Below are 25,550 nucleotides of genomic sequence, written 5' to 3' on the forward strand. Positions count from 1 at the left end.
AATTATTACATAGTTTGAAGACCTACCTGATAATATTAAAAACCATCCACATCAATAGTTATAGGTTGTTTTCCAGAAGTATCTTTTGACATATGACTGAGAGATCAAATTTTCTCTAAAATGGTATTACAAAAATGGAGCAGTTTTATGGAGACAATAGGATCTTTGGTACCTACTTGATGTAGCCACATCAAGTTACTGCTTCAATGAACAGGAAATGAGTATTGTAAAGACTCCAGAGACAATAAACTAGGGTAGTAGTCCCCAAAAGACTACCTCAGAAACCTCTTTGGGACATTTGTTTAATAATTTATATCCCCAGTGTCTTTCCTTCAGATTGATTCTGAGATCTGGGGTAGGTCTAGGAATTAGTATTTGTTTTTAATTCCCCATGATGGGTTGCACCATTCCTGGAGGTACTTCAATACCAGGTAGATGCATGGAGCAGACAGAGCAAGCTCCTATTCCATCTTCCTGCTCCAAAAGTCAGTTTAATATATTGTCCTAAGATAGAGGACATATCAGATATTAAACTGATAAAACAGTTACTACACTTGACCTTAGCCCAAAGGCCCAGAAGTAATGGGAATTAGTATTTTTAACAAGTGTCCTGTGACTTTTAGTGTAAGACAATTGATATCCATTCATGATACCATAGTTCTTTAATTCTTTTAATTATTTAGCAATCACCATTGTGTTTTTCAAAATATAATGAGATGTGGCTTAGTGGTAGATCACTTGCCTAGCAAGCACAGACCCTGAACTCACTCTCCAGTACTAGAAGGGAAAATGAGCCTGCATTCTCCATCTCAAGATCACCTGGAGTGTCTGATTAGATTCCGGGTATCTTGAGCTCCATCACAAACCTAGTACGTCAGAATCTCCAGAGGTAGGATCTAGAAACCTGTGCTGTAAATAAGCATCCCAAGTGATTCTTATGTAGTTAAGTTTGGGATCATCTGCTATATGTCAGGCACACAGCATGTCTCTTCAATTTGTCTACCAGTCAATAGGCACAAACACTTATTTGATCCCCAGTAAGGCAGGGATCAGCAGATGGCTTGTGTAAGGGCCACAAAAGTGTGAAGGCAAAGAGGCAGTCCACAAGGCTGTGGGCAAAGGAGGTAGGCTGCCCTGCTGATGGAAGGGCCAGGTTTCAGGGTGTGGGAAGGATGTGGGAAAGCTGGCTCTTGCTCTTTCGGGTTTTGGGGTCTATAAACATGGCAGCCACATGCCTGTTTGGAGATGGTCATGCAAAAGCTCCTTGACTTCAGGGTCAAGTTCTAGGGCACTGGTGGGACCTTTCACTTGGAATTTCCTGTCAGAGCTCTAGCTTTCCAGTATATAAATATGCTTTACTTTTCTTCTTTCTTCTCCCATTTCCTCAGTTTTGTTTGTGGAACAGTAATGGAACTTGCCCAGCCATTGTTTCATTTTGACACCGTAACAGGGTCTATTCTGAATTAACTTTCTCAGTTAGAAGCCTATGGAGTGTTCATTGTCCCTGTGGAGTTTTGCTGTTGTACAATTGTGTTTAAAATAACTTGTCCAAATCATGTCTGGAAAATAATAATTAAATCTATTTTAAGCAAATTTTGGTAGGTCATTCCAATTCTGATTTGTCTGATTGCTTATATGAATGGGAGTTCAGGCAAATGCCCATTTGATTTCGGATGGTAAAAGTAATAATAGAAGTATTCAGGAGATTTATGGTATTAACTATAGCATAGAATTTTAAGTAAAAAATCTTGGTGGGACTCATTTCCCTCAACTATAAAATGGAAATAATGAGATCTGCCCTCATAGCTGTCTCACCAAATTTCATAAAGTCCAATAACTTTCTGGTATTGAAAGTTGGCAAACTATAAAGTTTTATACAAACAATGTTAGTTTTAATACAATTTTTTCCTTGACATCTTGTCTGGCTTTAGCTTCAGATGTCATTCAAACATCTTTAGACAGCATGGGTCAATCTAAAATTAAACACTGAAAACATAACATTTGGTAGGAGGTGCTTCCCATTGCAATTGCTTGCCTTACGGAGACAATTACTTGAACAAAAATGTTTTATTTGCTAAGGTCTGGGAAGGAAGAAGTGTGATCCAAATAGCTAAGGTCCCAGTGACAAATGAAAGGCACTTGCAAACTATGGTGCATTGTTCTGTTCTTCTGGAAGGCAAAACACTGCCGGCACAAAGACGGAGCCATTCCAAGTGGGTGATGAAATTTACTTTATTGACATTATCAATAAGGGTGTATTTATGGGAAACAAACACAAAGTATAGCTCACGCTTATAGGACTTGGCAGATAAGCAAAGCAAAGTGATCCGAGGCCTAAACCTTTGAGCTTCCTTGGCATTGGTTTGGGGCCCGGTTAGCAAGTAGGGATTTTTAAGTAAGTATCTTCCTTCAACTTTATCATGCCTCAACTTTATCATGCATAAAATGGACTTAAAACTCTCCATTACATGTTATGAGATCACCAAAGATAACAGTTTTCATTTCAGGTAAAAGGTTTCATATAGTTTTCTCAATTACTAGGTTATTAATATTACTTCCCTCACATGCATCGAAATCCAGAAAGATACATAACGAAGTGAGTAAATTGCAGCAAAGTCTCTGTTTAATATTTTAGCTTTCACAATATATCTACCCTGTTGTTAGATCAACAAAAGGAAAAAAACATACTCCTCTTTAGGACTGCAGATAAAAAGGAACTTTGTAATTCCAAATTATCCTTTCTTCCCACTTCCCAGAAACTTGTGAGAAAAATGAAGATTTTGATACATTAAATGCAAGTTTATAAAATAATTATTGTTGTGCCTTAAATTCATGCATATTATTATAAGTTGATGAATCGTGGGTGGTTCTTGTAGAATTTTTAACTGAAAAAAAAAAAGGTTAATGTATTGATAGTTAAATTTGCCAGGTTGACAAATCCTGAGAACAATGAACTTTTCTTCTAGGATTAGGTGGAAGTTATGGCTTGTTTAAAGCCAGAAGGAATCTTCAAAGATATCAGTTTTTAGATTAGAAAGCTGGTGCAAAAATGTAAGTAATAACATTAACAATAAGCTTTGAGGCTGGAGGATCGCAAGTTAAAAGACAGCCTCAGCAACTTAATGAGGCCCTAAGCAACTTAACAAGATCCTGTCTCAAAATACAAAAAATAAAATAAAAAAAGAACTGGGCGTGTGGCTTGGTGGTCGAGGGCGTCTGGGTTTAATAATAATAATAACCATTGACTAGGTGTTCTGGGTGCTAAATTTGTGTTTAGCAATTGCATACATTGTTTCATTTAACTGCTAAAACAAATTCAGAAATAAGTGCTAGAATTAATGCCATATTAGAGATAAGGAAACTGAAGTTGAGAGAGATGAGGTCATTTCCTCAAAGTTGAACATCTTGTTGAGTCTCCTGAACTGTCTTGATGAGGATATTGATTCACTCTTTCACATAATCACTTAACGTTTATTGAGTGCATATTATGTGCCAAACATTGTGCTTGACACCAGGGAACACAAAGGTAGGTCTGCCTTTGTGGTGTGTACAGAACAGTGGGGGAGACAAGGATTTGCCAAGTGCCATATGAACACATAATTCCAAACTAGGGGCAGTGTGTTTTGAGGCAAAGTAGAGGGTTTGTGAGAGCAGGGAAGCTTTTCCAGTCAGTGGTGTCAGAGTGGTGTCTCAGAAGATGTATCCATTGCTAATCTGAAGGATTAGCAAGTGTTAACTAGAGGAGGTGTGGAGAGTGTTAAGAGTGTTTCAAATTGTGAGGTTCAAGGACAAAAACCCAGGACTGGAGCAGGGGTAGTGGTGAGAGATGACAGGTAGCATGGTCCAATTTCCCAAACATTGAGACCTTTATTCTTTATTATGAGAATAAGATCTTCTGGAATTATCTTCACAAAAGGTTGCCAGTAACCTTCTAGTCATCTAACCTTCCCCTGCTTGCTTCCTTCTCAAATGTCTGGAGCACCTGAGAGCAAAGGCTTTGAGTTACCAGATCCTTCAAGAACCTCAGGGTTCTCCCCCTGTTTTGCCTCATGTAAAATGCATGTGATCTTCTGAATGTTAATTCTTGTTCATTTTCCCAACTTCCCAACTATTATGCTCGGTTTTTTTAAAAATTTATTTATTAGTTCTAATCAGTTATACATGACAGTAGAAAACTCTTTGATTCATTGTATGCAAATGGAGCAGACTTTTTTACTTCTCTGGTTGTGCATGAAGTAGAGTCACACCATTCGTGCAATTATACATGTACCCAGGGTAATGATGTCCATCTCATTCTACCGTCTTTCCTACCCCCTCTCCTCTCCTCACTCTCCTTTGCCTTATCCAAAGTTTCTCTAGTTATCCAATCCATCCCCTATATGGATTAGCATCCACTTATCAGACAAAATGTTCTGTCCCTGTTTTTTTGAGATTGGCTTATTTCACTTAGAATGATATTCTCCAGCTCCATCCATTTACCTGCAAATGCCATAATTTTATTTTCTTTTAATGCTAAGTAATATTCCATTGTGTATAGGTACCATTTTCTTTATCCATTCATTTATTGAAGGGCAACTAGGTGGGTTCCACATTTCCAATTGTGTTGCTATAAACACTGAAGTGGCTGCATTACTGTAATATTCTGTTTTTAAGCCTTTACGGTATAGACCAAGGAGTGGGATAGCTGGATCAACTGGTAGTTCCATTGCAAGCATTCTAAGGAATCTCCATACTGATTTCCAGATTGCCTGCATGAATTTGCAGTTCCACCAGCAAGGTAAGAGTGGGCCCTTTCCCCTATATCCTCGCCAACAATTATTGTTGTTTGTATTCTTGATAACTGCCATTCTAACTAAAGTGAGATTAAATCTTAGTTTTGATTTGCATTTCTCTAATTGCTAGCAATGATGTACAATTTTTCATATATTTGTTGATCAATTTTATGTCTTCTTCTTAGAAGTGTCTATTGAGCTCCTTAGCCTATTTATTGATTGGATTGTTTGTTTGTTTGTTTGTTTGGTGTTAAGTTTTTTGAGATCTTTATATATCCTGGAGTTTAGTGCTCTATCTGACATTCGTGTGGCAAAAATTTTCTTCCAAAATGTAGGCTCTCTCTTCACCTCATTGATTGTTTCTTTTGCTGAAAAGAAGTTTCTTAGTTTGAGTCCATTTTGATTCTGGATTTTATTTCTTATGCTTTGGGAGTCTTGTTAAGGAAGTTGGGGACCAATCTGACATGATGAAGATTTGGGCCTAATTTTTCTTCTATTAGTTGCAGTGTCTCTACTCTAATTTCTAGGTCCTTGATCCTCTTTGAGTTGAATTTGGTACATGGTGAGAGATAAGGGTTTAGTTTCATTTTGCTGGGTCTTTCTTTCTTTCTTTTTTAAAAATCTAATCTACCAGCCTATGAATTTTGATTGGTGAATTTAAGCCATTAACATTTAGGTTATTATTGAGATATGGTTTGTATTACTGGTCATTTTTGGTATTTAGCTTGACTTGGTTTCTCCTTTGGTTGGCTTTTCTCTTATTTTAGTTCTTCCCTTTGCAGATTATCATTGTTGTTTTTCATTTCCTCCTTGTGTAATATTTTGCCAAGAATGTTCTGTAGTGCAGGCTTTCTTTCCATAAATTCTTTTAGCTTTTGTTTATTACGGAAAGTTTTTATTTTATCATCAAATTTGAAGCTTAACTTTGCTGGATATAAAATTCTTGGTTGGCATCCATTATCTTTTAGAGTTTGGTATATGTTGTTCCATGATCTCCTGGTTTTGAGAGTCTGGGTTAAAAAATCTGCTGAGATCCAAATTGGTCTTCCCTTATAAGTAATCTGATTTTTCTCTCTTATAGCCTTTAAAATTCTTATTCTATTGGTAGGCATTTTCATTATAATGTGTCTTGGTGTAGATCTGTTGTAATTTTGTACATTTGGTATCCTATAGGCCTCTTGTATTTGGTTTTCCAATACATTCTTCATGCTTGGGAAATTTTCTGATATTATTTCATTGAAGAGATTGTGCATTCCTTTGGTTTGAATCTCTGAACCTTCATATACCCCAATAAATCTTAAATTTGGTCATTTGATGGTATCCTATAGTTGTTGGATGTTCTGTTCCTGGTTTCTTACCATCTTCACTGTGAGGTCAACTTTATTTTCAAGATTGTATACTTTGTCTTCATTGTCTGAGGTTCTGTCTTCCAAGTGGTCTAGTCTGTTGATGATGCTATCTATTGAGTTTTTAAATTGGCTTATTATTTCTTTCATCTCACTAATACTGGGCAGAATTTCTGTTTGTTTTTTTCTCAGTTTGTTTCTCTTTCTTGAAGTAATCTCTTGCAATCTGTATTTGCTCTCTTACCTCTTTGTTGGAGTGATTGATTTTTGCCTGTATCTGCTCACTTAGGTCATTCTGTAATTCCCAAATCATTTTAGTTATGTATACTCTGAACTCCTTCTCTGACATTTCACTACTGCACTATCTATGGATTCTATTGTTGTAGTGTCTTGGTTTGTTTGAGGCACTTTCCTTCCTTGTTTTTTCATGATGTCTATGTGTCTTCCTCTCTTGCCGTGTAGATCTGAGGTATTACAGCTTCTGCCCTAATGTCTTATAGTGTGCCTACAAGTTACCAATACCTCATTTTTAAGGGAGAGATCAATATTATAGCACTCAATGGACCCAACGTGCAGCCATATATCAGTTAGCTTCTATTAAACAAAAATGATGAGTTCAGTTATCTTCAACTGTATAGTAAATAGGTTTGCATAATGGTTTACGGATACAGGAACGGGGGACTGGAGAGATGGCTGAGATATTTATGAAGTAGGATGTGAGATTATAGAGGTATAGTGAGAGGATAATCATAAGAAGTTGGCTGTTAGTAGGAGAAACAAGAGATAGGCAACCGCATCCAAGATTCCCAGTTTCCTCAGCAACAAGATAACTGTTAGCGCCCCTAGTAGAGAAAACTCTAGTGCAGCCAGGCCACAGGGACCTTGGTGATGTCTTACCAGGCCCTTATTATTGTCTCTAGATAGAAGTGGTGATATCCCAGTTTCATGGTGGTAGCAGCCTCAAGTCTGTATGTTTCCTAAAGACGGGCTGTGGAGCCACATTTTGGTGAATAAGGAACCCAAGCACGGGGTGGCTCTCTGCAGGGGCACCAGATGGCTCTGCCTCCAGAACCCTGGGCCACCAGGGTGTGGGGCGGGTGGGCGAGTGGGTTCTGCCTCCGGAACTCTAGTTTCATTTTGGATTTCCGGTTTTTCCAACACCATTTGTTGAAGAGGCTATCTTTTCTCCAATGTATGTATTGGGCACCTTTGTGGAGTATGAGATAACCATATTAATGTGGGTTGTCTTTGTGTCTTCTATTCTGTACCATTGGTCTACATGTCTATTTTGGTGCCAATACCATGCCATTTTTGTTACTATACCTCTGTACTATAGTTTAAGGTCTGGAATAGTGATGCTACCTGCTTCACTCTTCTTGCTAATGATGGCTTTGGCTATTCTGGATCTCTTATTTTTCCAGATGAATTTTATGATTGTTTTTTCTATTTTTATAAGGAATGATGATGGGATTTTAATTGGAATTGCATTGAATCTGCACAGTACTTTTGGTAGTATGAACACTTTGACAACAGTGATTCTGCCTATCCAAGAACATGGGAAACCTTTACATCTTCTAAGGTCTTCTTAAATTTCTTTAGTGTTCTGTAGTTTTCATTGTTGAGGTCTTTCACCTCTCTTGTTAGATTGGTTCCCCAATATTTATTTTTTGAGGCTATTGTGAATGGGGTAGCTTTCTGAATTTCTCTTTCATAGGATTCATCACTGATGTATAGAAATGCATTTGATTTATGGGTATTGGTTTTATATCCTGATATTTTGCTGAATTAATTTATTAGTTCTAGAAGTTTTCTAGTGGAATTTTTTTGGATGCTCTAAGTATGGAATCATGTTGTCAGCAAATAATGATAGTTTGACTTTTTCTTTTTCTATTGTTTTCTTTTAATTTCTTTCTTCTGTTTAATTGCTCTGGCTAGAGTTTCAAGGACTATGTTGAATAGAAGTGGTGAAAGAGAGCATCCCTGTTTTGCTGTTTTCAGAGAGAATGCTTCCAATTTTTCTCCATTTAGGATGATGTTGACCTTGGGTTTAACATAGATAGCTCTTACAATGTTAAGGGATGTTCCTACTATTCCTATTTTTTGTAGTGTTTTGAACATGCTGTATTTTGTCAAATACTTACTTTGCATCAATTGGTATAATCAGATTCTTCTCTTTAAGTCTATTGATGTGATGGATTATGTTTCTTGATTTCCATATGTTAAACCAAACTTGCATCCTTAGAATTAACCCCACTTGATCATGGTGCACTATTTTTCTTAATATATTTTTGTATTCAATTTGCCAAAATTTAATTGGGAATTTTTGCATCTATGTTCATCAGGTATATTGGTCTGAAATTTTCTTTCTTTTATGTGTCTCTGTCTGGTTTTGGCATCACAGTGAAAATAGCCTTGTGGTGGCACTGAGGTGTTCTTCTCCAGGGTGGAGAGCCTTGGGGTGTCAAATATTACACTTTATATTGATTCCATTTGTGAAGCCACTCAAACTGATTGAACACAATTCTATTTTTTTAAATAAGATATTTAAAACATTTAGTTTTATCCACTGTTCATTGATATATTTTCAGTAATAGCTTCAAAACTTCTATGCTATTACGATCTCACTTGGGTTGGTAAGATGTTCCCTCAGTGCCACCACATTTACTGACAAAAGCCATCATTCTCTGGTGGCCTGGCAACTAAGATTCCCATTAGAGTTTCTTTAGATGAAAGCATTATCCAGTCTGTAGAATAAATGAATGAACCAAAAAAGCATAACACATAAGTTATCGATCATTTTTACCATAATGGAGAAGAACTTCAGATTTTCCCACTGGGCCATGTTTCAGTAAAGAGAACTGGAGGGGAGAACAGAAGCCCATTGAGATCCTCGCTAAGGTGGGAAGGAACACCACGGGGACAGGGGTGGAGGAGGAGAGCCCCGGGAGAAAGTTCTGCCCTGCAGAGTTGACAACTTTGAACAATATCACTCTTCTTCCTTTCCTATTCCTAAACACTGTTTATTTATATTTTGAAAATTGTCCATCACTGAGTAAATTTCTGGCTAAAATTTTTAGTGTGGTTCCCTTTAGGCTGTAATTATTGAATAACTTTTGATTAAAAATAGTAAATTGAAATACAAACACTTAACCCTGTCTATATAACCATCAAAATAGACTTACTTTTTTCCCCCACATTTAAGTTATTTCCTCTTCAAATACAGTACCAACGTTTTAAAGGAATAATGTGCCCAAAGGCATCATTTAGCTTAATGGGAGAGGCTACTTCAGAAAAAAACAGAAACTAAATTCAACAGCAGCATGATTGAAGCTGATTGACACCGGAGAGTGGGTTTCCAAGTTCCTTTCATGAAGAGTAGGGGAAGTTTGGCTTCAATTGAATATTTGCTTATCATTGTTTGTGCTACTTGTTTGAAGCGTATAAATTACTGCTTGCTTGTGTGTACTACAAAAAAATAGAGAAAAATTCCTTCTCTTAGGAGGCAACCTGCCTATACCTGATTTATTAGATACGGCGACATTTGGCCAACTAATGAGAAGGATCAAATTTAGTCATGACAAAAAACGTCAATGTTGTGCTGAGGAAGTTAGGAATTCTGCTGCTCCATTGATTGCTCATTGCTGGGCTGGAAGGAAATACAGTGGAGTGGTTAGAAGGATCTGGTCTTTCTGTTTTAAACCTGTTATCTCCTGTGACTTTGAAGTGGTTTGTAAAAGTTATATTTCAGGCTGTGCAGCCTCTCTACAGGTGTTAACCCAGGGGTAACTGCTTTGTTGGGTTTTTTTTCAAAGCCAGTTCAAGGACTTTGAGCAAGTGGAAAGTGTCTGATGTTTGGGGATTGCCTGCATTGTTGTGAATACAAGGTGATTCATCCCCTCCCCCCAGAGGAACTGCCAATTCTGGACAGAAAGAAGTAAAGTGGGTCACTAAGTCAAAGAGAGCCCGAGAACAGAGAAAATGTCTGGACAGAACTATCCAGATAGAGGGGCAGGGGCAGTGGAACTCCATGGTGGTCAGAAAGTGTTGCTTGATCTCTGCTCAGCACGTGCACAGGGTGCCCAGTGGAAAACCGGTAGAAGTCATGGGAATGTGGGATGCTCATGGTTCTTTCTGCTCCCTAAATGACAATGCTAGCCGAAAGGAACAAAATCCATTACCTTTAGATGGAAAGCTGGTCAGCTGTCCTGCCTAATGGAGAAGAACAAGAGCGAGCGTGTGTGGTGCAGAAGTAAGTGGTGGTGGAATTGAGAGAAGTCGATCAGACAATTACCCGTGGAAGGGAAAGTCACTTGGCATATTTGATTAGGGTTGTAATGATGCTGACTTAAAACTATTTTGCCCTTTTTCCCATTTATCAACCTCTTTTTTTAACCCAAACCATATAATCCAACCAGACAGTCTGCTGGACAAGCATGTGAAAAGGCCAAAAATGAGTGGCAGGGGAGTGGTCTGAGGGTCCCAGCCTCCACCCCTGTCCTTTGCCCTCGGCATTTTACAAAGTACATAATTCCTGGTGGCAAAACAACCTCCTGTGAATTACCAGTAACTTTTTATGAATTTCTGAATTTCTTAAAAGTTTTTTTTTTTCCTAGTACTGGCCCACAAGGGGTAGCATTAAGAAAGAGGGGGGAAAGGTGAAGCCTTAGGTAGAGAAGCCACCGAGTTAGATGATACATGAAGCAAGACAGGCCCTGCACACAGTCTGCTCAGTGAAGCTCTCTCAGGGTGCTACTGGTGCCCTCATGATCTTCACTATCTGGGGCTTCTGAAGAACTTCATCCTGCTCTCAGGAAGAAGAAAAAGGAGATAGGGGTTGGAGAAGAGGCAGAAGTTGACCTTAACAGAAAGGAGACTCACAAAAGTACCTCACAAAAGGGCAGGGATAAGGTGGGGGGGGAGGGTCTACATCTCACTCCAAGATGGCTGTTATTAATGTTCTTGCTCAATGTGCTCCAGGCTCAAAGGCTCCTCCTTCCTCCCTGCACAGTTCCTCCACAGAACTCCCATTGGTGTAGTAAATTGGTAGAATTTACCCTATCTTTGTAACTGAAGGACCCCCATACTACTACTTGGAATGGGACAGTTGAAGTTCAACCTGCCATTCTGACTGCTTGGAATTTAAACCTAGACAAAAAAACACCTCTCCACATTAACACAGAAGGCGACTGATTTATTATTCAGCACACATACAGAGTGCATGCATGTAGGAGCTGGCAAGAGGCTACAAGGTCAAAATGAAATTTCACACAGTTTATATAGTATTGCATTATAAATAACAATAAAACATCTCCATTCTCCTCTGGAGACAAACAGTTACATCAGTTACATCTTGAGATGGCTTTCCAGGGTACCTTTAGAGAGATGAGTTAGCATTTGGGGGGGTTATGAGCTCTGTGATCTGGAAGACTTCTCTGCAATATAAAACTGGAGTTTGGACTTATCTAGCCCCTAGAGAGATCATTTATATTCCAAAAGGTTAGAGCATTATGTTTCAAGGAGACTCTTACTACTAATAACTATAATAACCAGAAAGCCTCCTGAGCAGAGAATCCATTTGCAATATACCCACTTCTTATAATTAAGGAGCATCTTATTCCTTTCTTACTTCCAACCCTGAAGCTGTAGGGCTTTTCTCCTTCAATGCCTCCTTTCACTGAATATTTCTGGGTAGAAGTGTCGATGGCTGGGAGTCAGGCCACAGAATGGTTTTCCAGTGACACTGTTGGTACCTCCTTTAGAGACCAAGATGTCCATTCCATGAGGACCTGGTTCTCAGTAAGTTGGTAAGGGGAAAGCAATATGATCACAGGAACCCATACTGCACTATGCCTGACCACAGCCTGTCAGCCTGCCCACTAGAGGTTCCAAGGGGGAAGTGGTGGGGGAAGGTTCCTTTTGGCCCCTGAATCACATTTAAATAAAATGTGGAGACTTGGAGATTGAGAGAGAGAGAGAGAGAGGTATGTGAGATCTCCCTCCTCCTACTTGTTTGAATTTAATTCCCAATGCCTACCCAGTATACTTCAAATATTAGTTCGATGCTCATATTGCCTATTGAAAATGCATAACTATGATGTCCTTCGCTAATTCAGGAGTTCTGTGGTGGTACCAAAGAATATTTATTTTTAAAAGAACCCAGTAATTTTGATGCCAGTGGTACCTAGAATCACCAATTTTCCTTGTGCTGATACCCAATATGAGTCCATCTACTCAGCCAGGGGCTCTAAGAATGAAGAGTAACTTGTTCCTATGGCAGCTTAGACTTGTACATCTCAGAAATATTTCCCAAAGTATACTTTAAGATCTGAAGATCTGGTCCCAAGGACATTGCCTAGTGTCAGAGGATAGAGCATGTCAGAAAACTGAGTTAAATCATGTTTTGTAAGTGTTTTTATGGGGCTTCTCTGGTCCTTAATATGTTAATATAGTATGATACTCAATATGTAACATAATGTTCCAAATCTATATGGCCATAGTCCAAAACTTTGGAACACATCTTGGGAAATTATGAACTGTGAGGCTTCAGAGATGCATCAGAGAATTGTTCTGCTTTACATAAACGGCTATGGACATGCTTGATTTCACTGTATAAAATACTGCCACATATGTAAATGCATGTGGGCTAGATCATGTATATGCCAATCAATAAAGATCATAGACAAAGTGATACACCATCCAGGGTGTTATACTAAGTGATATATATATATATATATATATATATATATATATATAAAATCTTATTTCATCCTTACAATAATCCTCTAAGGAGGGTATTATTCTTCTAATTTGATGATAAAGAAATTGAAAGAATTTAAATAACTTTTCTAAGGTCACACAATTAATGTTTGATAAAGCTGAGATTCAAAGCCAGACTTCAAACCCAGGTCAAAGTCTCTTCAACCCCCTCATTCTTTTCTTTGTACTCGACTGCCTCCCTAGCAATGCAGTAATAATAATGATGGTGGAATCTCACCTAATGTGGGGTGGGTTCAGGTGCAATCAAAAGTAAGATAGGAAAAAAACCTTAAATCACCCATAAAGTGCAGCTACACAAATTCTGGGGCATATAACTCTGCCTGGTCTTATGTTTGAATAAATATGTAATGTGTCTGCGCATATAAAATAGAACTTTACACCATTTTTATTTTTAAGTATGTAAAAGAGACAAAACTTGTATAGTTAAATCCATGTAAGTTAAACAACTATAGGAGGTCTCTCTACATACATACACATTTAAATATGTGCCAGATTAACAGTGGGAACATCTGATAGAATTGCATAATTTTGGAGCCAGACAGGAACTTTTGTGATCAAATGATGTTCTACATTTGAGAAAATTGAGTCCCAAAGAAGCTGCCCCTTGACCAACTTTACTGTCTATATTTCTTTCAAACATGTTCTGTAAGCATAGGTATCTGCTCATGGCAAGAAAAGATATAGGGGGAACTTAACCATCCTTACTCTTGCCCATTGTGACTCCATAAATGAAATGTAGGGAGCTTCAAGATGGTGTAAATCTGATCTTACACCTTGTAGAAAGGCACTTCTTTGGGGTGGAGGGGGAGTGCATTTAGCTGCAACTTCAGCTCCTAGGATTTGTCTTCCCAGAAGGAAGATTCCTAGCCAGCTGCCTCTTCTCTGTGCAGTTGTAGGGATTATTCAAAGTGGTGGGATCTGGGAAAGGGCCCAAGTGGCACAATAAAGGGAAGGGAATCTGTGGGCAGGGAGCACAACATATTTGTAGACATACAGGCCTCCATTCCTTTGGAACAGGGAGAAGCCAGAACATGGGATGTGGTCAGCTGTTTGTACTTCTAATCAAAGAGGACTCAATCTAAGTAACAGGGCAAGTTGTGGGGAGTATGCTTATGGGTTTCGGTGGGAAGGCCAGGGAAGGAAAGCTCCAGTTGTAATCATGAGGATGAAGGGAGTGAGCAGAATTGGCTTTGAGTATCTGAAACTATACCCACCCTTAGTTATCCCATCTGATTTTATAACCCATTATCCATATGTCACCTCCTCACCTGCCTTGACTCTCCCAGCTAGCTGCCAGGGTTTGTAAGCAATTCTTACCAGGACAGTGGATAACAAGGGGATTGAGGTGTTCACTCTCAGGAGCTTAGCACTTCAGGTGGGCAACCTCACAGTTCTTATGTTCCTAAAGCCAAGGAAGGATGAAGTGTCAGGGAGTTAGAGAGACATTTCTGGCCCATACACCTCTGTGATGCTTTTCAAATAATAAGCCAGATCTGCTACTTCTGTAAGGAAGAGGGAGACTGAGTGGGAAATAGGAGGAAGTGCTTTACCATCTGTCAAGAATAGTCCATGGTTGAACTTGAACATGTAATCTGCCCTTATGAAACACAAATCAAAATCTACTCTAATTTTCCAACATTTTTTAATATGTGAAAATCTTTACTTTTGCAGAACCATTGGGTCCAAAAATATAGCCGAGGACACTGAAACTTCAAAATTCTCTTTCCATGTTTTTCCTCATGCCATTGCAGTTGCTCCCTACCTTCCCAGAACTTCCACCTGGTGCTGTTGCAAACAAATTGTTTCCAGTTCCTTTTCAAAAAGAAAACTATTTTTAAAAGACTATGTAGTTAAGCCAGGCACAGAGTGCATTGGTGCACACCTGTAATCCCAGAACTGGAGAGGCCAAAACAGGAGGCTCTCCAAGTTCAAGCCAGTCTGGTCAATTTGGCGAGACCCTATCTCAAAATAAAATAAGGACTAGGAATGTAGTTCAGTGGTAGAAAACCTGTGGATTCATTCCTCAGGGGGGCAGAACAAATATGGTAGTCAGTCAAGACCCCAGGGTTGTTGGCTTTCATTTGACAGGGCGAATTTCAATGTCAGCTTCCCTTCTTTTATATAGCTGGAAGGATGCCCAACATCTTATGGCATGAAAGCCCCAAAAGTGATATTTCATGAACAATTCTTAGAACCCTGCTATCAGAATCCCCTGGGAACTGTCAGGTATGCCAGTCAGTTCCTGGGCTGGGAATATGATTTTAAGGGTCTTGGTACTTGAGAGTTTCTGGACTAGACTTTGCTACCCCCTTGAGAGAAGACCCATTTGAGTGGCAAGAGTTCTTGTCTTTTATTTTTCTGCAGAGTCCCTGCCTAGCACCAAGGCCCACCATACTCAGGAAATTAAGGGAACAGGGTAGCAGCAAGTTCATGTTCAGCAAGAGGGCTCCTTGTCCTATGTTGACTGGGGACCTCCTACTGAGACCTGCTACTCAGCCAGGGGACACTTAAACTTCATTTTGGCTGTAGTTAAGCCCTGGGGCAGCCTGGCCCTGGAAGGGTAGAGCCAACCTCTCCAGGAAATCTCCAAAACTCTGCCTCATTCTAGAGGCGCATTAGGCTGACCAGACACCTCTGAGAACACAGAGTGTCCTCTGCTACAAGATTTAAATCTTTATCAGCAACAATTAGCTCTAAACAAAATCATACTGGGGGGGCAGCACCACCCATGCACAAGTTCCAAATGAGATCTACATAGCTATAGTAGAATCCCCCATGTGCTTCAATTTCCTCATCTGTAAGACATAGATAACTAAACAACCTGTCTCGTAGGATTGTTGTAAGAATTGAATGAGACAATGCATACCAAATTCTGAAAACTGAATATGGCATACAGTAACCAGGGTCAAAGCATGCAGGATGTCTTTTTGCTTTTAGAAAAAGGTGTCCTCCTTTGGGTAAGTACATCAATAAAAAATCCCCCTTCCTCTGGGATGACTCGGGCTAATGCCTGGAATCCTATCTCGGGGAGCAGAGTACTCTCTCCCCGCCCCCAGCAGCTGGTAGCTCTTTGGCTGGACCCAATCTACAAGGTCGAGGCTCAGCCATTAAAGTTAGTAACAGTAATTACACGTGAGGAAAGGAAGGAGGTTGGCGGAGAGACTCCCTCAGTGCCAGGAGTCTTCCCTTCCCACAGATGCTGCACCCTCTGACTGTGGGGCGTCGGGCTGAGGACGGGTGGCTTACTCAGAACCACAGCTGCCGCTCATCTTGTTGAACTTCAGCCAGAACGAAGTCTTGAGGACACATAGAATTTTCCTTTTCTGAACTTGCTACCAGCTGATCACGCTTCCTTGTTTCTCTAAGAGCTTCTCTGACACAGGCGAAGTTGCCTCTTTCAGATTTGGTCATTGCCCTCTCCTCTTCCTGTGTGAGTCACCATGGCTGCCCTGGAGCATGCAATGCTCTGGGGCGCTGTTTCCTTGTCTTCCCAGGTAATCCCCCTCCACAGAGCGTGAGTGTCCCCACCCACGCCCCTCTGTCTCCAGGAGGACTTGCTAGGACATGAGTCACAGCACTTGCGGGTCATCTGCATCTGAAACTATTATTGGAATGCCTCAGCACAAAGGCCATTGCATGCTTCCCGGATATTGCAGGCAGGTGCTCAGGGATCTGTAAACCACACTGCTCAGCTTGCGATACCACCCCGGTGATCACCATGTTGTTTGCTAAGAAAAGGGAATGCTTCTAAGAAGGCAGGTTTGAGTAGGCCAGGCATTCTTATCCCTTCCATTAGCATCAACCCTGTGTCTTGAGCATGTGCCTAGCAGTGTGCCTGCCCTTATGGGTGGTACCAAAAAGTCATTCTGGATTGAGTTTAGAGGAGGATATGGTAAAATGATAAGCAAAAATGAGCACTGCAAACAGATGCAGCAGGAGAGATGTCCAGGGGCAGATATACTTGGGGAATATAATCTGGGAAGAAAAAGGGGTGAAAGAAGTAGAAGACTAGGAGAAAAACCATGGGAGAGATCTAGCAGAGGCCAAAAGCCTGGACAAAGATGCAGAGGAGAATGAGTGGGACTTGCTTTCACAAACCTAAGTATTAGCTAAATTTGAATTTTAAAGACCCTTCTCTATACTAGATGATTAAGTCTCTTGTTGGGATGTTTACTGTTGCCAGGTGGTAAACCTGCCAGGAACCCTGCAAGGTTGTACAGTTCCTCTCTCCCTTTCTCAGATGAGGAAACTGAGGTCAGGGCAGTAATGTTGTGAGCTCACAGTTGCAGCCAGTGGATGGTGAAATGTGCCCCCAAGTAGTCTGCCTCTTAAGTGTCAAGCTTTGTAGGCTAGGGTAGGAAGAGATTTTTTCCCCTCTGGGGTTCAAGGATTGGGTGTAAATTTCACTTATTGATCCTTCTTCTGTGAAATTCTGATGAACACACTAGATCTTGGTTTATGCCTAGCTGGCTTGGATCCCAGGAAAGTTCTGGTGTTTGTTGAAGGTTGGATAATCCTGTAGACAAAACATAGGCTCTAAATTCAGGAATCCTACCTAATTCCATGTTGGACTGGCATAGTCTGAGTTTCTGAGAAAGACCATGGTTAACTCCCTCACTCCCCTATTCATGGGGCCCTGAGAACATAAGCAAAAGAAATTGAGAAACCTTTGGCTAAACCATTTTAGATCCTGAGAAATGAAACCAAAAGAGAAAGGTAATTCTGGAGACACATGGAGGCAGTTCCTGCAGGAGATTGCTAGTGGCCTGTGTCAGTAGAGCCTGAGCAACAGGCATATGGAAAGGGAACCACAGAGAGGGGTGAAATTTCTCCTCAGGTTGCAAGTGTACATAAGAATCCTGGGACATCTGGAAGCCACCTCTACCACTTCTTTCCCCCAATGACATTGGAAAGGGAAGGAGCCTGGAACTCATGTCATCTGGCAAAATGACCTTGGTGCACGGTACTTCCATGAATCAAGGCCAATTGATGTGATTCTATGCCTAGATGCAAATTCCACCCTCCCACTTTCCTCAAATTGGCCACCATTGGTGGGAATGGAAAAGGGTGTGGTATGGGAAATAATAGTAGGGCAGCTCCTCAAAAAATTAAGAAGACAATTACCATATGATGGAATCTAGCAATTCCACCTCTGAATATATATCCAAAAGACTTGAAAGCAGGAACTTGAGAGGATGTTTGTACCCCCAGGTTCATAGCAGTATTATTCATGGTAGCCCAAAGAGGACACAACAAGAGTGTCCATAGACAAATGAGTAGACAGACAAAATGTACCATAAACATCCAAGGGAATGTTGGATGTTTATTGAATATTATCCAATCTTTAAAAGGAAGGAATTCTGATATATGCAACCTTATGGATGAAACTTGAGAATATTAGCTAAGTGAAATAAACTAGTCCCAAAAGATAAATACTGTATAATTCTACATATATAAGGTATCAAGAATAGTCACATTCTTAGAGGCAGAAAGTAGATTGGTGGTTGCTAGAGACTGGAGGGAGGGGGGATGTTCAGTTCTTTTTTAATGAGAACAGAGGTTCAGTTTTGAAAGATGAGAAAGTTCTGGAGCTTGGTTGCATAACAGTGCAAATATAATTAACACTGATGAATGGTACATTAAAGAATGACTGAAGTGTAAGTTTTGTGTCATGTGCATTTTATCGCATACATTTTTTAAAAAGTGAAGAGAAAAGCCTGCTTTTTGTCAGCTATTTTAATGCAACTATTTGAACTGACATGAAGGAGGGAACTGACGTTTTCCCCCAAAGACTGGGACACTGTGGAACTGGGGAGATGGACAGAAGGGAAGGCAAGAGAGACTTTGCAAGAGCTTTTGTGACTCGCCGTACAGCAAGCTACTCCCCACCTCTTCTCGGAGTTGTCCAGTGTTGCACATTTCAGGGTCTGCTGCTTACTGCACCTCTGCAAGACCTGACCCAAAGAATGAAGGGTGTCTGCATCTAGGATATTCACCAAGGTGCTTGGCGAGTTCTTATTAAGGGCTTTCCTGGCATTGTCCATTTGTGATTCCCTCAGCCTTCTCTGAGGGGTTTCCTGTTACTGTGCCCAACGTTTTTTTTTTTTTAGATGAGGAAACTGAGGCATAGATAGAAAAGCTTTTGAAATTCATCTGATTCAAAACCTGCTGCTTTAATAGACCTCTGGTAAATAATTTTTTTCAGTGGTTACATTAAATGTTTTTACAAAAATGAAGCAATTCAGTTAATCATAATGCTCAAACAACCAGCTCTTTGGGGGTAAAGACTAAAAGGAATGGGGAGATTTTCATTATGGGAGTGTGCGTGTGTGTGTGTGTGTGTGTGTGTGTGTGTGTGTGTGATGACAAAAGATAAAAACCAATGAAGTGTTCATGTTCCAAGGTATTTGGTTAATTCTTGTGGTTTTGAAACATTGGGTTAGAACTACTCAATCCGAGTGGGACAAAGACACTTGAAACTGCTAGTAATACAAAAACTACTCAAAGCCACCACACTGCTTTTGGCAAAGTAATATAACCAGATAACCACTGCTAAAATGGCTCTTTGGTAAAGAGCAGGAACACCCCTAAAACAGTTTCCCATTTGCACATCTCCTTTGTGTTCTGTTCTTTGGCTTTCTGAACCTCCAAGTTAGAAGCCTAACTTTGCTCACATACTTTTGGTTATTTCCGACTCTTCAGTGTGACTTCTCTGAAAATGTCCCCCACTGATCCCTCCAAAATTCAGAATCAGAGCCTGCTGCTGCTTCCACATTAGTTCAAAGTTCACATCAGTTCAGAAGTTTTCAGAATATGAAATGGTATGCTTTGGTATGAAAAAAACATTGTAAAAGAGATGATTCAGAAAACATAAAAAAAGAAGGATCTGGAAATTTTCAATTCAACATGGACTGACAAACTTGCTTTCTGTTCATCTTATTTAAGTAATGACCATCAGAAGCCTATTGTTTAGTATTTTTCAGAAAATTGTAGCATTCCTGAGGGTTGCTTTTGTTTTGTTTTGCTTAACTGATCTACTTCATACTCTGAATATTCATGGATTTTCCAAGGGCCTCAACAAAACTGTGAAGAAAAACCTTGACATGAACTCCAAATAAAACTGATCGGCAATATTTTTAATTGAATTTTGAAACAAGTCAAAATGGGTGTCTCTCCATAAAACCACCAGTAAATGGTGCAGAATAAGAATGGAACCCATGCCTATTCTTTACGTATTAATTCTGAATAAGTGGGAACATCTAAATCTTTTCTAAACTCATATTCCAATTAATTCAAGTTTCTTTAATTCTCTCTGCTTCACATTAAACATAAATAGTCTCCTTTATTGATATCAAATGCTTCAAATTATTGGCATCTACCCACAGACATGCTCGAAGCAGGGAGGTGGCCAGTGCTCCTCTAGGGGGGTTCCACCCGAAACCCAGGAATGCCGCCGTTTTGTGCTCTCTGACAGTGGACAGATGATCTGGGGTTGGATGACCACCTTTGCTGCACCCTTTTGAGTAGTTACATGTGACAAAGGGAGTGACTGGTTTTGCGTTATGGGTTTCTGGACAAGCATTGTAAGCGGAAGCCATTGATGCACATAGCAGAACAAGAGTCAAATTGTTTTAAAGGGTGATTTAACTCAGAGGTGAGTTTTCCCCTTTTTTCACTCTTTTAGTCTCTTTATCCATGAACTGGTGAGCAGAGAAGGTACAGCCATTTCCTTCATAAAGATGATCCGTATTTTAAACAGCTCTGTGAATGGGGCGCTGAAAACCAGAAGACTTGGTTTCCACACCCCATTATACCTTAAAGCAGCCTTGAAAGTATGGGCAACTTAATTACCTCCCTGAATCAGTATTTGCATCTGTAAAATGGGGATAAGTCTCTAGTGCTTACTTCAAAACTAGCTTACCTATACCAGACTCATACAAAAGGAGAGGTGGCCTGGTGATCATTATGTACCCCCCTGGTTATTTTGAAGCCCAGTGGACACTACATTCTGTTTACTCTTGAGCTTTCTTGCTGAGAAAACTGCTGAACTTTCTTGCACAGAGGCCTTTCAACCCAAGTCTCACTCTTTTGTGAAATAAATGAGAGAGAGACAAGACAGAGTTGGGGTAAAGGTGCAGAAGCTGGCATTGTATTTCTTTTTTTTCTTTATTTTTGGCATTGTATTTCTTTACAAAAATGAGCAGAGACATTTTCTGGATGCCTTAGGGACAGGATGGGAACAATGAGGAATCCTTCGGAGTCACTTCTTTATTGGGGACGGGAGGCTACTTATTTTGCATATGCCATTGCATTCAAAGTAAGATCTTCCAAGGTGAAGACAAAAAATTCTGGGGTTTTTCCTTCTGTGGGATTTTCTGGGATTCTACAGGCTTCTACCACCCGATCATTAAGTTGTCGTGGGATCACAGGGAGTGGGGGCCACAAAGGTCATGAGAGACCCTGGAGCCCAGCCTTTTCTCTCGTGAAGGAGGGATTAAGAGGCAGAGCATTAGAAGGAGGGCCCTGCTTAGTGAACTTCAGAAGATCTAAAGGAAATGTCTCCTTGGCGAATAACTGACAGGCTTGGCACTGCTTAACAGTGTCCCGATTTTCCTTCCTCCTGAAGTTTCAAATTGCCAGTATCTTGTGGCAGAGTCCCTGGAAGCTGTGGCCTCCCAGAAGTTACCCCTCCCTTGCCTGGGGGCTGGGGGGAGCCTAGGAAGTGAGTGGGGGTATCCCAGTGTTAGGACAGGCCTACCCATGGTGCAGCCAGGATTTGTTTATAGGAGGGAATCAAGATTGTTGGCCCATGAAGCTCCAGCTTTGGCCTTTGTGGGAGGAAACTGTCTGAGGTAAAAGGAAAAAAATGGCAACCAGTCAGAGCCAGGTTCCCCTGTAGCGTCACCCACATACAGCCCTGCAGTCCTCTCGCTCCTCAGCACTAGCCTGATACGCTGCCTCCAGTGCCTACTTCAAAACTGTGGCTGAGAAGGTTCCATAAGGGCCTCTGCCATGTGGGCAAACGGTTCAGTGTCCTTTCTGAAGCCGAGAGGAACTAGACTTACACTGTGTTACATTTGGCAGGATGGAGAAAGGGAGAGGTCCTCCTAGTCCTCTCCTCAGGCCCCCGAGGGATAGCATCACATCTGGAACGAAATGGCCTGGAAGGGAGTCTCAGGACCACCCTCTGGCTTCCCAGGGCTCCTGCCCCATTATCAGCATCCCCCTGGCCTCTGCCTAAGCTATCAGAGCCTGCAGGCAGCCTGGACAGCAAAATTGTGTGCCAGCACTGCAGGTGTTAATCGATTAAGAAGGTTGCTGGGCTCCCCCTCCACCTTCTTTTCTAGTGGGGCTTGTGTGGGAATCAACTTGCTCTGAGTGGCGGATCACAAGAGATCACTTTAAATCCTTCCACCCTTGCCTACTGCCTCAAATATGTCCTTCCATTTTCCACACTCCCACACACATTGTTTTAAAGACTAGAAGGAAATTAATCAGTATTCATAATGAAAGGAATAGGACACTTATAAGTGCAGTGTCCAACCTACTTTTTCTGTTTTACCATCTAGTCACTATTTTTTTGTGATGGTTTGAGTTTTATTTTTTTATTATAAATGAAGCAGATGTAATTACCTTATGTGCATATATGACTACATGACCTATGTGATTCTACAATATGTACAATCAGAAAAAGTGAGAAATTATACTCCATTTACGTATGATATATCAAAGTGCATAAATGCATTCTGCTGCCAGGTGTAACTAATTAAAACAAAAATTTTTTTAAAAAAAAACACCTATTGCACGTCTCAGGATTTCTTAGTAAGTACTTACAAAGCAAACTGTATATTTCAGGTCAAAAACTCAAATAGGCAATAGAAATTTAGGCAATGAAATATACAGAGCCAGGCTTTAGTAAAAGTGTCTACTATTTTCCAGCCCTGTGGTTGAACTCTAGAAACACAAAGATAATAAGGCATACACCTGCCCTCTTTTTGAGTGTAAATTAATCCCAAACTTCCACTTTATGGGAGAATGCAAATAATTCTAATCAGTGTTTAATTCTTAAATGATATTTTTAGAGTAATGAAGGTGCCTAAGTGTCTATATACCTTTACACAAGTACAGGGTTGTGAATGGGTAGCTAAAACAGAACAAATTTGCTTTTCCCAACTATAAGCCTTAGTCTCACAATGCTTAGATTTGAGTGTATAACATAATATGTCTTTTCTAGACATCTACTGAGAAGTCTGGGGGAGAAAGATCAAGCTTCATTAGATGTTCTTTATATCTAGGAAACAGGAAGAGGATAAAAACAGGGAACAAGATCTTGCTGCCAACTTGTAGAAAGATAGAAGGGACCTGGGTAGTTAGTGATTAAAAACCCAAGAAAGCAATGATGAGACTGATACAGAAAAGCAGATTGGTCATTGTCATGGTGGAGGGTAAAAAAAAAACAACAGTAATATATGCTGTTCATATTTAAACTTATTAAAAATAAAGACATTAAATTAAATATAATTTTCCTATGTTCATATATGAATGACCAGTGTAACCCCATATAATGTTCAACCATAAGAATGGGATCCTAATTAGAATAAGTTATTCTCCATGAATATATGTCAAGATACATTCTACTGTCATTTCGATCTAAAAAGAATAAATAAGAAATGTACAAAAAACACATTCAAACAATAATGACATTAAACTTTACTAGTATTTAACAGATTGAGTGGTACATTTATATGTGTGCGTGTGTGTGTATATACACACACATACTTTATATGTACACATATTATATATAAATATATATACATATATCTATATTGCCTATATATATAAACATATATATGGTGCATATATATGTGTATATATTTACATATAATGGCATATATATGCATATATGTATATATGTAGACATATATGACACAATATAAGGAGCCTGACACCCTGAGAGTGTGCTGAGGTGAAGGCTAAGTCAGCCACATGGTTACAGAGGGGCCACAAGTCTGGACACCAAGCCTCCACACATGTGCCTGAAGCCTCCTTAGATCTTTTCACTCAACCAGCCACCAACTGAACATAGATGAGCAAGAGATCCTGCCAATATCATGGAAAACAGAAGAGCCGGCTGCACCCTGTCTGAATTCTTAACCCACAGATCACGAGACATAGTGAATTATTATTTTAAGCCACTGAGTTTTAGAGTGTAGTTTGTTTCACAGCACTAAATAATAAAACAGTCACATCTTACAGTTCAGAAGTTGGCCCTAGAAACAAACATTTTGTCAAGATTCCTCTTTTTATATATTGTCACCTTAAATGGAAAATAAAATTATGAGGGCCAAGAATATATAGTCAATGAGATCCTGGGGTAGACTAAGCCCAGAAGACATGGGAACAGCTAAATTAACAAAATATAAATTTTAAAGAAAAATCACAGATGGGTACAAAACACTCAGGGATTTGTGCATTTTATAATAAACACGAATCTTAGCACTGGTGCTTATTTTGGCACTTATTTTAGCAAACAAACAAAAAAACTTTACCCTTTAAGTCTTTGGGTTTATTTATTTCATATATGTCAGCTTGTCCCTCTTATTGTTGGGGTTGGAAGCCTGGAAACTACATTTCCCAGCATCCTTGCCAGCAGAATTCCCTGGCATAGGCTGACAGATACAATAGCATGACATTTAGAAGCAGCAGAGAGTCAGAAACCACATCATTGCTCCTTTGCAGCAGACAGCTGATACGTGTGTGATCTCAGATTTTGTGCTGACTACCAGACATTTCTCTGAGAATCACCCACATCTGTACAAGAAACAGACGTGATCATCACCAGCATTTTTCTGTAGTCTTGGATTTTCCTGTCTCTGAACCTAAGTAACAAACTTGAAAGCTGTGGCTTCCCCAACTTCTCACAGTCCATCCAGTAGCTTTGTATGCACCCAATTTCTTGTACTAAATTCTTTTTCTGCCTAAAACATGTAGAGTGGTTTTTGCTTTTCCTGTTAATGTTTATTAAGTCTAAATGAGATTTAGACAAATAATGAAAGACAAGATAAAGCAGAATCTCTCTTTATATATATATAGTGTGTGTGTGTATATATATATATAGACAGTAGAATTTCTCTTTCTATGCATTATTTGTATGTATGCATGTGTATTTGTGTGTGTGTGTATATGTATGTATGTGTGTGTGTGTGTGTGTGTGTGTGTATATATATATATATATATATATATATATATATATATACACACACTACAGCATGGAAGGTAATCATATGGAAGAAACACAGAATGGAAAAAGGTAATAAAAGCTTCAGTTGAATTTCTAGGGGCAGGGGAAATCATCATTTATTTCTTGCAATTAATCAAAGAAAGTTTTGTTCATAGTGTCACTAGATTTAGCAAACAAACAAGAAGAAGGTACCTATTTAAATTCAAATTTTTGATAAATAATATTGTGGGCAGACTAATATACCAATGAAAGCTGTGAATATTGAGTTACTTGGCAAATGGGACTTTCAGGTGTGATAAAGAACGAAGAGTTGCCAGCATTATATTTTAGACTGAGGTAAACTCAGTCTAGTCAAATGAAACCTTGAAAGTGGAGATCTTTTGCTAACTGTAACTGAAGGGAGAAGGAGCTAGG

The 25,550-nt window shown here is 39.7% G+C and overlaps 1 non-coding gene across 1 annotated transcript; it reads right to left on the reverse strand.

The window, feature by feature from the left end:
* Positions 1 to 394: 394 nt before the first annotated feature.
* Positions 395 to 584, reverse strand: LOC120885934 (U2 spliceosomal RNA). Its single transcript, XR_005728731.1, has one exon. It is a non-coding gene; the product is annotated as a U2 spliceosomal RNA (small nuclear RNA).
* Between the last annotated feature and the right edge of the window lie 24,966 nt (positions 585 to 25,550).

Source organism: Ictidomys tridecemlineatus, chromosome 1 (assembly GCF_052094955.1).
Source record: "Ictidomys tridecemlineatus isolate mIctTri1 chromosome 1, mIctTri1.hap1, whole genome shotgun sequence".
Lineage (NCBI taxonomy): Eukaryota > Metazoa > Chordata > Mammalia > Rodentia > Sciuridae > Ictidomys > Ictidomys tridecemlineatus.